Below are 13,285 nucleotides of genomic sequence, written 5' to 3'. Positions count from 1 at the left end.
ATGACCCTCTATCATTCATACAGATCTCTATCTTTGGGGGAGGAAGTCCCAGTTCAAGAGCTGAACAGAAAGCCCAATTTACTGCATGCTAAGCCAAGGGGAAGCCATCATTTAAGGGACAAAGACTTCCTGAGCAGGGCAGACAGCTTCATGATCTTAGATTACCAGGCTGAGAACCTTACAGTCACAAGTGAAACCTTTGGATACCTGGTTGCCTTTCACTGCAGGAGCAAAGCTGGAGTACTACTGACTGTAAAGTCAAAGAAGTACAAATGCTAGAGTTAAGCTCGTCTCTTCCTCTACAACTAGGTCCACTGTCATGTGCGCTGACTAAAAGAAACACAAACCCTGCCCAAACCAATGACTTTAATGGTTCCTTGTCACCGGGGCCAGGAAAAACACCAGCATTTTCCTAAGAGGAAAAGACATCTTCATTTTCATCCTCACTGCAGTGACAACATAGTAGGATGTGACAGCCATGGTACGTGGCTCTCGTTCTAATACCTACTGATCTCTTACCAGGTATCTCCCATTACCATTGCGGTAAGTGCTCGAAAGGATTACCTCATTTAATCTCCAAAAGGACTTACAAGTAGGTCATCCCTCATTTTACAGACAGGTCATCAGAGGTACCACACTGGGATCCAAATACAAGCAAAATGACACACTTTGCTTCCACCAGACAGGATGGGAAAGGCCATGTCTGTAGGTATCACTGTCTCTTCCTGGGTGGATTCTACATCCATCCGAGCGACAAGCACAAGTCTCTGCATCTCTCTGCATCACGCCAACAAGAGTGTTTCAAGGTACCTTGTATAAAGATACTGGATATCATAGTAAAGGGGGAGGGGGGAGTGAGAACACCCTGGGATGTTCTGATAGTTCAAAACCTAGTTTTAATGTCTATGATCTTTGCAGTTTGCCATCCCACCATGACCCAAGTTGGTGGTAAATTAATACTTGGAGCAGTGTGTCTTCTACAACTGTAACTTTAAAAAAGTCAGACCTTAAAGGTCACATAGTCTACCTGGTCACCAATTACTTCAGATTTCATTCTTCATCCTAAATAAAACTGCTTAAACTCAAGAAACCTGTTATCAGCCTGTGTCAGCTTCTGCAGACAACAGCTCCCAGAAGCATAAAGACAGACAGAATTCCACAATTCTATGAAATAGGCAGAAACTTACCTTGCTACTTTCTGCTCCTACACTACACTTAAACAGAACTGCCCTGGTCACTACTACCTGTGGTGATCTGAATAGGCTTGGTCCAGGGAGTGGCACTATTTGGAGGCATGGCCTTGTTAGAGCAGGTGTAGTTTTGTGGGAGGAAATGTGCCACTGTGGGCATGGGCTTGAAGACCCTCCTCCTAATCATGTGGGAGCCAGTCTTCTCCTAGTAGCCTTCAGATGAAGATGTAGAACTCTCAGCACCTCCTGCACCAGGCCTGCCTGGATGCTGCCATGCTCTGGCCTTGATAATGAACTGAACCTCTGAACCTGTAAGCCAGCCCCAGTTAAATGTTGTCCTTATAAGAGTTGCCTTGGTCATGGAGTCTGCTCACAGCAGTAAAACTCAACTTAGACAGTACCTGAGACACAAGTATCCCCTTAATGCCTCAAGACTGTCATATAGAAAGTGACAAATCATAGTATTTATATACTACGAAGGGTCTTTGATGACACCAGAGTATCTCTCTATTCCCACCCCATCTCTTCTCAACAAACACAAGGAGGTCTGAAGAAGTCCACCTCTTTAATGGATCTCTCTATTAAAAATTAGACCTTGGTAAGCAAGCGAGCATGCTTGCACTCATTTCTCTAAGCTCTTCATTGTACGTGTGATGCGACTAGCTGTTTAAAGTTCCTCTCTTGCTTTCCTCACAATAAGTGTCTGTAACTGTAAGTTGGAAAAACAAAACAAAACTCTTTTTCACATAGAAAAATTTGGACCTTGGAACTAGAGAGATGGTTTAGTGGTTGAACACCCTGGCTGCAATTCCAGAGGACCAGGATTCGATTCCTAGCACCCACATGCTGGCTCACAGCTGTAAGTCCAGTTCCAGGGGATGTGATGTATTCTTCTGGCCAATGTGGGCACCAGGTATATATGCCCTGCACAGACATACATGCTGGCAAAACATCTGTACACATAAATAATGCATTATTTATTAGACCTAATCTCCTAGAGTTGGAAGGAAATTCCCCTTCTCCTGAGTCTAGGCAGGCTTTCTCCTCCAACGTTCTAGACACATGCAAACTCAGTAGAGACCATTTACTGTGGGCATTGATAACTCCTTGTGTGTTTAATATGCCCTCCAAATCAATAAGCAGCCCAAGTCAGCTTTTAATGCAATCACCGGGATGAAGTCCACCAACGCTAGTCAGATGTTTTCATCACCGTCTAGTACCTCCCCCTCTCAGCCTCTTATTCAGTTGCTATGACCTGGAGCAAATGAATTCTCTCTGCTCTTCCATTTCCTCAATGGCAAAAAGGGACCGTGAGAGCCAATGGACCTCCAGGGGTCGTTATGAGACTTAAATGAGTTATTGCTTCTGACACTCAAGGCAAGGCTGCACACAGACACCCAGTGTAGAAGCCACCATCAACCAGTGTTAAGATGGAGTAAGCGCAGAGATGCATGGAGCATCAGAAATCAGTTACCTCCACCTTGACCACAGGAAGAAGCGTTGAAGTAAACCAACTCCAAAAGCAATTAGTCAGCAAAATGTATTCAGAGGCGGAGCATCCCATAAATGGATACCGTCATAAGCTCCGGTTGTGTCGTTTCGAAGACATGAACCAAATACTGAGAGTTCAATTCTTGGAAAGCAGAATAAAGCTGAAGAATTGTCGTAGCTACCAAGTTTTGAGTTTTGAAAAAATGGTTCTTTAAAAATGGAGTCCACAAAGGCCTCCACGATGTTTCGAATCAGAATTCTGTGCCTACCATCCAGAGATTAGAGCCTTTGACTGACCCATCATGAGCCTGAGGCATCTTCATGCTGACTGACAACCCTGAATCTACCTTGAGTCCACTCTCGCTAGTCAGACGTTTTCGTCACTGTGAAGTCATTCCAGGCAAACACCTTGAAAGGAGGGAGAGTTTATTTTCCCTCTTCCTTCTTCTCTTTTATTCCATGCCAGCCTCCGGTCTATGGAAGCTGCCCCCTGCTGCACACACGCAAGGGAGTGCTTTGATCAATGTAATCAAACTGTAATTGCTAACCATTGCACCACCCAGGCCTGCACACAGCTGTAAGTGGCTTGATGGAACAGCAAGCTCTGAAGTCGCCGTGATTCCTGCCCAGCACATGGCCTACCAACTCCTCTAACCACCAATCCTTGTCCCTACAGACACTTCTCCCACCAGTTATGGTTCCTAATTTCCCATGATGTTGGGCTTTGTGATTTGGGGGTTTTGTTTGTTTGTTTAGCACAAGGGTGAAACCTTTGGGAAATCAACAAGGGGGTTGTTTTGGGGGTTTTTTTTTGGGGGGGGCTTGGTGGAGGGAATTGCTGTCTTTTAATTCTCCTCGTGGGTAGAAAAGGTCATCAGAGCTGTCAGAGTCCCTGCATGTAACAGATAAAACAAAATTAAATCAAATTAAATGAAATTAAAGAATGGCACTTCCCATACTTATTAAAGTGTTATTCATAATGGCCATGAGATGGAATGAGCCTTTGTGCCCATGAACACATGAGTGGGTAAAGAAAATAAGAACAGGAATTCATGTCCCTTGCGGGAAAGTGGACGAAGCCGAAAAATACCATGTTAAATGAAATAAACCACACAGAGGGATACACGTCACATTTTTTCTCATAAATGTGCAAACTAAACAGAGACCAGGAAGACAGTGAAGGGAACGGGTCAACTATAACGCTTAGGCCATGCTGGTTGACTGACTTAGCTCTAACCCTTAGTTTCCTGCTGGGGTTGAATGTTAGTTGCAGCTAAACATCCCTCAAATCAGATACCTGAGTGAGCTTTGGCTGCAGTAACTTTCCCTGGCCCCTGCCATTACCCAGCCAGCAATTCTAACAGTGCGACTACTCAGCACGGTGAGGAAGGCAAGCCTCCAGCCCCCATGCTCTATTTCTAGTGACTGCAGCTTATCAAGCCATGGAGTTGGGAGGTTCGTGGGGGACAAGAACGTTCTCTGCAGACAAAGTCAAGACCTGTTGGATGAGAAAGCCAAGTCTAACCATGACCACAGAGGATCGATAAGATAGCCATGCCAGAGGCAGCTATGGGACACGGTACTAGAGTTCAGTGGTCCTCATGTGTGAGTATGCATGCAACACAAGCCTCAGTAAAAAGCTGCAAGATTCCAAACCAGCAAGATTGGGCTGGCTGCATATCTTCAATAGGATTAGAGCACAGAACATGGTACTATTTTTCAGTGGCAGAAAGTGTGTCACTTTTTATGATTTTAATACAGAAGTAGCTCGTTGAAGTCAGCCTTCTTAATAAAAAATGGATGGATGGATGGATATGATATGATATGATAAGATAAATAGATGATAGATACAGAGATGATAGATACATAGATAGATATAGATACACAGATAGGTGATACATACATATATACACACAGATGATAGATAGATAGACAGACAGACAGACAGACAGACTTCTTATTGTGTTATCATGGCCACTACCCAGGCAAGGCAGAGCCTGTAATAGTCCAAAAACTCTGGGTAAAGAGTTTCAACCCTTCTAGGTACCTCCTCATCCGGACTGTCAGCAACTTTCCTCTGGGTATTTATATGATTTAAACTCTAGACAGAAAACAAATACTGGAACAAATCTTGATTTCCACAAACTATTGTGTCCCTGTGGTGGCTTAAATATGCTTGGCCCATGGGAGTGGCACTATTAGGAGGTGTGGCATTATTGGAGGAGGTGTGGCCTTGCTGGAGGAAGTGTGGCACTATGAGGGTAGGCTTTGAGGCTCCTATGCTCAGGTTCCATCCAATGTGGAGAGAGCCTCCTCCTGGCTGCCTCCAGAAGCCAGTCTTCTCCTGTTTGCCTTCAGCTCAAGATGTAGAACTCTAAACTTCTCCAACACCATGTCTGCCTGCATGATGCCTTGCTTCCCACCATGATGATAATGGATTGAAGCTCTGAAACTATAATCTATCCCCAACTAAATGTTTGTCTTTTTAAGAGTTGCCTTGGCCATGATGTCTGTTCACAGCAATAAAACCCTAACACAGTCCCCTTATTAAATCACCTTTATCCTCAAAAGGTATACAAAAACTATTTAAAGGTTTAATTTTATGTGCATGTGCATATGAGTGCAGCACCCCCAGAGGCCAGAAGAGGCCGGTAAAATCTACTGAAGCTGGTGTTCCGGGTGATTGTGAGCTGCACCATATAGGTGCTAGGATCTAATGCTGGGTCCTCTGCAAGAGCAGCAAGTGCTCTTAACCACTGAGCTATCTCTCCAATTCCTGCTAAGAAAATTCTAACTTCTGACAGGTCTGGAGTGGCAGAGGTACAATTGTACAAATGTGCCCTAGGAAGAGGTAGCATGGTCACTCCTGATAGGTTCACCAGAGTTAGCCAATAAAATATAGGAATTTACGTTTCAGAAAAACCTTGAGTTTATGCTAAGTAGTTTAATTAAGTAACATATAATATTTAGACCACTTTTATTCTAAAAATATTACTAATCTGAAATTTAAATTTAGTAGGCCAGTCTATATTTAATCTGGCAACTATACCTTGCTGAAAAGCAGAGCTCCAAACTGCAGGCTTGCAATGGACATAATCTCACCGTCCGACCTAACCAGAGTTGACAACATTTAGAGTGGCAATTCTTAGTTACCCAAAATGTCAGCTCATTATTTTTCTGCTGTCCAGACTTTCTAAACATCTTTTCCTCCTAGCTCCAGAACAGTCTGTGTCAGCACTTACTAAACCATCTTCTATCTTGTCAAAAGAATGAAGGTCTGTTCTTGACAATGTCACTAAGCACGGGAGGGTGCGGATTGTTGATAAGTAGGAGCGCAGCTCCCATGTTACACAGATATACAGATGGTCAAATCGTCCTATTAGAAGTCTTTTTATATCACGTTTTAGAATGCTTCCAAGTTGTGACACACCTCACAGCTGTCCCCAATCCAAAGGTTAGTTGCCATGCACCTAGTTAGAAAGACTACTCTTTCTTTGCCCTCTAAATAAAACAGCAAGATTCGTGGGCTCTGACGTTTCACTTGGCCATGGGGAGTATTTAAAACTAGACCTCCTTTTCTTGTTCCTCAGAATAAAGGGAGCGCTTAATTGATGGAATGCTGCAGGAAACCTGAGCTCCCGCTTCAATAATATAACATGACAACCACGCTGATTACTGCTCTTTTCTCTTCTGGTCTTTGCCATTAACATCATTAATACTTCAGTATTTTGAAGGACCAGAAGAAGAGGAAAGGGCCAACTAATATAGTGTTCCTTGGGTTAGACGCTCTTCTGAATAAACAACGTGACAGTCATTTGTGCCATTGGCCATCAGTCATACCCTGTCCCCCACAGCACTGTGTAGAGCATTTCTTCCTGGTCCAGTGCATTGCAGGGTTGTAATTAGCAGGCTAGCACATGACCAGCTCTGGATAATTAATTAGGAGAGAACACAAGCTCAGTGTAGCCCTGTAGCCGTGGGACTTCGAGTGCTTAGCATAATAACCTCCAGATCCTGATTTCTCTGAGACTCAAAACCGGAAGTGCTCAGTTTTTCTAAACAGAGCTTCTTGACTAACTTCAGTGAACAGGGCCCTCCCATCAATCAACCAAGGCTACACGGCATACGGGAGAAGTGCATCTTTGTGGGTTTACATCACTAAAGCTCCAGATTGTTGGTTCGGTTAGCAGTCTACTTTAAGTCAGGGTATTCGTCTACTTAGGTTTAATATATACTCATCCAAATGGTAATAACACATCCTATAAACTACTTGTACCCCACTCCTAAAAGTTGCTGAGCATGTAGGTTTTTATCGTTACCTGTTTTATTTTTAACTTGTAGGGATGGACCCCAAGGCTTTCTGGGTATTAAACAAGTGCTCAAGCACTGAGCTTGGTCTCATACCGTCTAATCCTCAAAAACCTCTTAAGAGAAATTTGATCATCTTCATCTTATGAAAATAGAAAAGGCACATAAGGGAGTGACTTTGATTCCCTAAGTCACACAGAAAGCCAATGACTACGGAGGCGTGGGAGCCCACATCCATCCACTCCTGTATCTGCTCCTTCTTTGACCAGGTGATATTGTTGTTGTGATAAAACACGGGATAGGAGCCACAGAAGGAAGAGCTTATTTTGACCCACAGTTTGAGGGTTCACGCCATCCAGCATAATGCATTTGTCTATTCGGAAAAAGTGATGTAGTTAGAATTTTGGCTTCTCTAAAAACCAAGTTATGTGAATATCTCTATTATAATCCCCGGTGTGGGATAAGAGGCTGCTTCACAGCAGGTGATTATGATTTGCCTCGTGCACGAGCAGGGACGTGATCTTTGCCAGCTGCAGAGAGTTTTATTCTGGGGGCTCTGGAGAGAGCATAAATGGGAGAACCCTGAGAGAGCCTGTGGCGTCTGCTGCTCCTGGTTCCTGTTACTGTAGTTTGTCAAGTGTTCATGAGCAAAGAGACAAGAAGGAGTTTGATATCCTGATGACAAAGTTTGGACTTGTTCCCAAGGAACCCAAAACCCTTACTCAGCAGGGAGTCTGTTTTGTTGGTTCTCCTCTAACCTCCTCTCTCTCCTACCTAGTGCTGGGGGGGGTTGTAAGGGATCAGGGTGGAATAAGGGTTGGAAGGGAGGTAGCAGTGTAAGAACCCAATAGCTAACTAAATAGCTAAAATAACTAAACACAAAGTAAAAAATAAAATAAAATAAATGCCAAAGTGATAAAATTACTTTATAGACATCCCAGATTCCTTTCTAAAAATACATTTCATCCGTTTCATTCATCACTTAGTGGGTTGTTAATCAAAAGATTAACTTCTGAAGCTGAGGGGCCATGGTAGGATACCAGAGAAGTTGAATGCTAACCCTACTGACCTCACTTCCAAAGATGTTCAACTCACCAGGACTCCACTCCATCCGCTGGATCATTACTCTGCTTTCCTCTTGTAAGAAAGAACACTAAGAAATCAATGGTCCACTTTTCTTTCTGACCGGGGAAGATCTTACAGAAACCTATACCATGGCAGGAATTGAAGTAAAATATCTACACGGTGCTGAGAAATCATACGTGAGAGGTCGGCTAACAGAAGCTGTGAGTGAAATCAATGACCCAAACAAGTGCGGGAACCACAGTGTGTCCATGTTCTCAACTGACTCAGGAAGGAAGAAAAAGAACCGCATTCAAGGTAGATCCATAAACCGCAATAGCATCTGTGATGGTTTGGATATGCTTGGCCCAGGGAGTGGCACTATTTGGAGGTGTGGCCCTGTTGGAGTGGGCGTAGCCTCGCTGAAGTGGGTGTGGCCTTGTTGGAGGAAGTGTGTCACTGTGAATGTGGGCTGTAAGCCCCTCATCCTAGCTGCCTAGAAGCCAGCATTCTGCTAGCAGTCTTCAGATGAAGATGTAGAACTCTCAGCTCTGCCAGCCCCATGCCTACCTGGATGCTGCCATGTTCCTGCCTTGATGATAATGAACTGAACCTGTGAACTTGTAAGCTAGCTCCAATGAAATGTCCTTATAAGACTTGCCTTGGTCATGGTGTCTTTTCACAGCAGTAAAACCCTAAGACGACATCTTAGTTGTTTATGGTGGCAGGAGACAGCGGCACAGAATGAAAACTATCTTTCTCTTAATTTAGTGTCAATCCCAGTAAGAACTATGTCTACTAAAAAGAGAAAGACAGTAAATATTTAATAGGTTAGTTTGACTCAAAGTATTTACAGGGTTTTTTTTTTTTCTTTCTTTCTGCAGAAGGATGAAAACGGAAAAAAAAAATCACAAATAGACCTGGATCGTGTGCCAGCCTCTTAACATACCTAACTACAGCCAAATGGAAGAAACCCGGTGCTTATATATGCCAGACCAAACAGCTGGTCTCCCCAAGGAAGTGGGTTAGCGGGAGGCTGGCAGTCCATAGCTCAACTGCGGAAAAGCTCTCCTTCGAGCCTGCTACTTTTTGTCTTCTGTTAAAATAGCCACCAGAGGGGAGGCCATACGGGTGGGGTGCAGCCTAGTGCCAGATGGTGAGACGTGAGGAAGACAAGACTTCATCTTCCAACACTAAGAATGAATGCCCTCTGGACAGCTTGGAGCGCCAACACAGGAAGTTGCTTCTACCATCCAAACCTCATCTTCCCACTTCAGGTTGTGGGGGACAGATGTTCTGACTTCTACAGCACTCAAAACAGAAGCTTGTAATCTTTCACAAAACACGCAGAGAGATGATTCATGCCTTGAGTCAGTTCCCCTCCTTGGGTAGAGTGTTTGCTTATTGGATTTGACACTCTAAACAGGGACAATCTGTCCCTGGGTTCTAGCCGGACCAGGCTTTAGGAAGAGCACACCTTGCTCTGACTTCCACCATATCAAAGAATTTTACTAACAGTTACCCTGGCTTTTCAAGGGACCACTCAATAGGGGTCCCTTGCCATGTTTTCCCACATAGCTTATGGTCTAAGAGATAAAAGGATATGTGTCTTAGTCAGGGTTTCTATTGCTGCACAAAACATCATGCCCAAGAAGCAAGTTGGGGAGGAAAGGGTTTATTCGGCTTACACTTCCATGCTGCTGTTCATCACCAAAGGAAGTCAGGACTGGAACTCACACAGAGTAGGAACCTGGAGGCAGGAGCTGATGCAGAGGCCATGGAGGGTGCTGCTTACTGGATTGCTTCCCCTGACTTGTTCAACTTATTTTCTTATAGAATCCAGGACTACCAGCCCAGGGATGGCACCACCCACAATGAGCTGGGCCCTCCCCGCTTGATCACTAGTTGAGAAAATGCCTTACAGCTGGATCTCATAGAGGCATTTCCTCAAGGGAGGCTCCTTTCTCTGTGACAACTCCAGCTTGTGTCAAGTTGACACACAAAACCAGCCAGTACAATAAGCAAGCATAAAGGAAAACTGTGGCTCAAAGAAACATTCAAATCTCAAACACTTTAGCATCTTAGAATGTAGTCTTGCATTCTCTCCAAGGTTCCTGGTCCTCTATCATTAAGTCTGCCTAAGTTCCTCCCTCTTTAAATTGTTTTAGTGGGATGCAAACCTGGAACCTTCAAACACAAAGACAACCTCCAGATTTTCTTACTGTACTTTCCTTCTCATGGATGAGGCCAAGGTCAAGAGGGAAGAAAGGTTGCTGAACCTGGCCTATCAGATGGGACCTGCTATTTCTGAATATGGAGTTTATTAAGAGAAAGCAAGAAAAGTAGGGGAATGAAGCCACACTGTCTATAACTGCGGGGGGCCTCCTTTCTCTTAAGACTAACACTGGTTAGGATCGAACTGATGGGCAACTTTAAGGCTGTGCATTCTAACTTTATGAACAGAAAACTCCGAACCAGCTGCAACCATAGCCCTACAGGAGCGCTCTACAGCTTCCAAGACAACGCTTTTAAATTTAAGAAGCTGACACTTGTGGGTTTTCGCAGGTGTTTTGGGGGAAAGCCTGTAACAGGCAGAGTTTACTGCTACAAAGGAGGCTCAGGTCCAGCCCCCTTCCAAAGAATCCACTAGTCTTACACCAAGAACTCTCTATAACCCTGTAAGATGAACCGCGTAAATGTCACATTTACCTTGCAACCCAAACCCTTATGGAATGACCCAGTCTATGTTTATCCAAGTCACAGTGGGGCTTTACACGCTACTAGCCAGTGCTAAGTGTCAGGGGTGATCATGGTTCTTGTGTAAGCCTGTCTGTAGCCTTTTTCATTTGAACCTAAGTTACCAAAGCCACTGGTTTTCAGATGGGGAGGTACACTGTTAGCTCACATTTCATTAGAGGCCACATTCCCAGTGGGACTATGTGGCCTGTTCTGATAAAACAAACTTCATATCTCAAATATAACAATGCAGATAAAATGCTGGTTGCATAATAGATTCTTTCCCAATTATATCCTAGCTAAAAGCAAGGCAGATGGCCTACAGAGCTTAATAAAAATACAGACCTTTGCTTTTCTGATATTCTTAGAACTGTTTTCTAGGATCAGGCTATAGATTAAGGTATTGTTTCCCATGTAAGAACTATAACCACCCATTTTTATAAAGCTCAGAACTTAGACTGCCTATCTCCTTTGAACACAGCCTTAATTGCCATCCTACAAAGGTACTCTTTCTAATTTTGGACAAATTTATTTTATTATCTGTTTGCATTGCTGGTATGACGGATGCTCAGACCTTTCAGATTTCAAAATGACTGGGAGTCAGTCTGTCACAGCTCCTTCTTCCGTTTCTGTCACCTGTAGGCAGCTGTTGGTCGCCCAGAGTCGGCTTGGGATCCTACTTAATCTCAAGTGTACTTAATCTCCATCTTAGTGTTAGTGTTAGGGCTGGTTTGGGTCTTTAACCAAGAACAACCTCAAGCGCCTTCATCGTGAAGAACAAGATACGTTAAGCCCTTGACATGACAAAGAAAAGCCAGTACCTAGGGTATACCCTGATGTCATCAGTGGAGTGGAAGCAGGATTTAAAAAAAAAAAAAAAAAAAAAAAACTTTAATGAAAAGGTCACGGCTTCACGACAGCCAACCCAAGAATAGGAGGAACAAGAGTTAAAGACCCAATGGGCCAATCAGGAAGATTTCATCATGGCTTCTCCTTTAACACAGTGGTTCTCAATCTTCCTAATACAGTTCCTCATGTTGTGTGACACCACATACACACAACCATACAATTATTTTTGCTGCTACTTCATAAGTGTAATTTTGCTGCTATGAACAGTAATATAAATATCTGTGTTTTCCAATAGCTGTGAGCCACCCCTGTGAAGGGTTGTTCAACTCTGCAGGGGGTCAAGACCCACAGGTTGAGAACCTCTGGTTTAGCACTTTGCTATTTTTTTTGAAATCATACACATTTCCTCTGTCACTTTCACCTATTGGTAACCCCTCACAATTTAGTGCAAGGTGCTTATGTGAACTAAAAGAAACACTTGAAAGCGATACCTCGTCCCCTCTACCCCATATCCGTGCCTACCCCATCCATATCCCTACATTTGCATGTTTTCACAGCAATGGGGCTATTTGTAGATCTTCAATCATACACGGTATTCCCTTTAAGCAGGACACAGAATTGGGGAAAATCGGTTTTGCCTAAGGCATTGCCTCTGAGAACGAAGCTCACTGAATCAGAATAGGCCACTTAGCTTCTACTGGGAGGTCTACCTTCCAACCAGGACTGCAGTGCAGAATTACAGGGAGCTCTCAGCCAGCTCGCCTCGCTCCTGTAACCTTCAGCAATAGGCTGGGAATTCCGCGCCCCATTGCCACCTTATTACAAGTGATGACAGTGTCATCTCTTTGAGGCCACACTAGAGAACAGCAAGAAGGAAGGCATTCTGAGAGGAGCGGCTGGTCACCCTGAAGTGTCACAGGCAGTCCCCTGGGACATGATCAGATCAGATCCCCACCCCAGAACCAATCCATTTGGAACCTGCATCCCCACCAGAACCCTCCTCTACAGAGAGGGTGCAGTGGATTTAGAGTCTCAGGCTTATTAGAAACCAGGGATGTTTCACATGCCTGACTCTCTCCACAATAACAGTGGAAGCTTAAGATAATTATCTCTCACCTTCACAAAGCAACCAATATTTATGAGTCGCTGAAAAATGAAACACCTAAGAGGTCAAAATGCCAAAATCATAAAAACTAAAAATGCACAAACAATCAGGTCAAATAAGCCACCTAGCCAGGGCTGTTCTGACCGGAAGATCACCTGGTGACAGTCTGCAACCTGGACCAGACTTAACACTAACATGGAATTAACCTACCATGCCTTGGGTCTCCTGCATTATTTTTTAGGTGATGTTATCAGGTCAAACCTAATATTTGCCATGCCCCAAAGGTTATGTTTGGTACATTACAAATGTAATCTCAGGATGGGAAATGTGACTTCCCAGTGAGATTGTGATAGGTCCTGTTTATTAAATATCTTCTAAGAACATAAATTATCAGGGACTGTTTGACTAAAAGATTGTTTTCTTTGCTGCATTTCTAGACAACTAGAAAAATTTTAAACATATAAAATATCAGAGTAGTGTAGTGATGATACACATCTGTCATCCAGCACTGTCATCTGGGGCTGAGGCAGGAGGCTAGCAAGTT

The 13,285-nt window shown here is 43.8% G+C and overlaps 1 protein-coding gene across 6 annotated transcripts in view; it reads right to left on the bottom strand.

The window, feature by feature from the left end:
- Positions 1-13,285, bottom strand: part of Fam13c (family with sequence similarity 13, member C) — a 118,765-nt gene that overhangs the window by 93,414 nt on the left and 12,066 nt on the right. The gene's annotated exons all lie outside the window — the stretch shown is intronic.

Source organism: Mus musculus, chromosome 10, assembly GCF_000001635.26.
Source record: "Mus musculus strain C57BL/6J chromosome 10, GRCm38.p6 C57BL/6J".
Classification (NCBI taxonomy): domain Eukaryota; kingdom Metazoa; phylum Chordata; class Mammalia; order Rodentia; family Muridae; genus Mus; species Mus musculus.
Note: the sequence above shows the minus strand (reverse complement) of the source record. Positions and strands in the feature narration are given on the sequence as shown.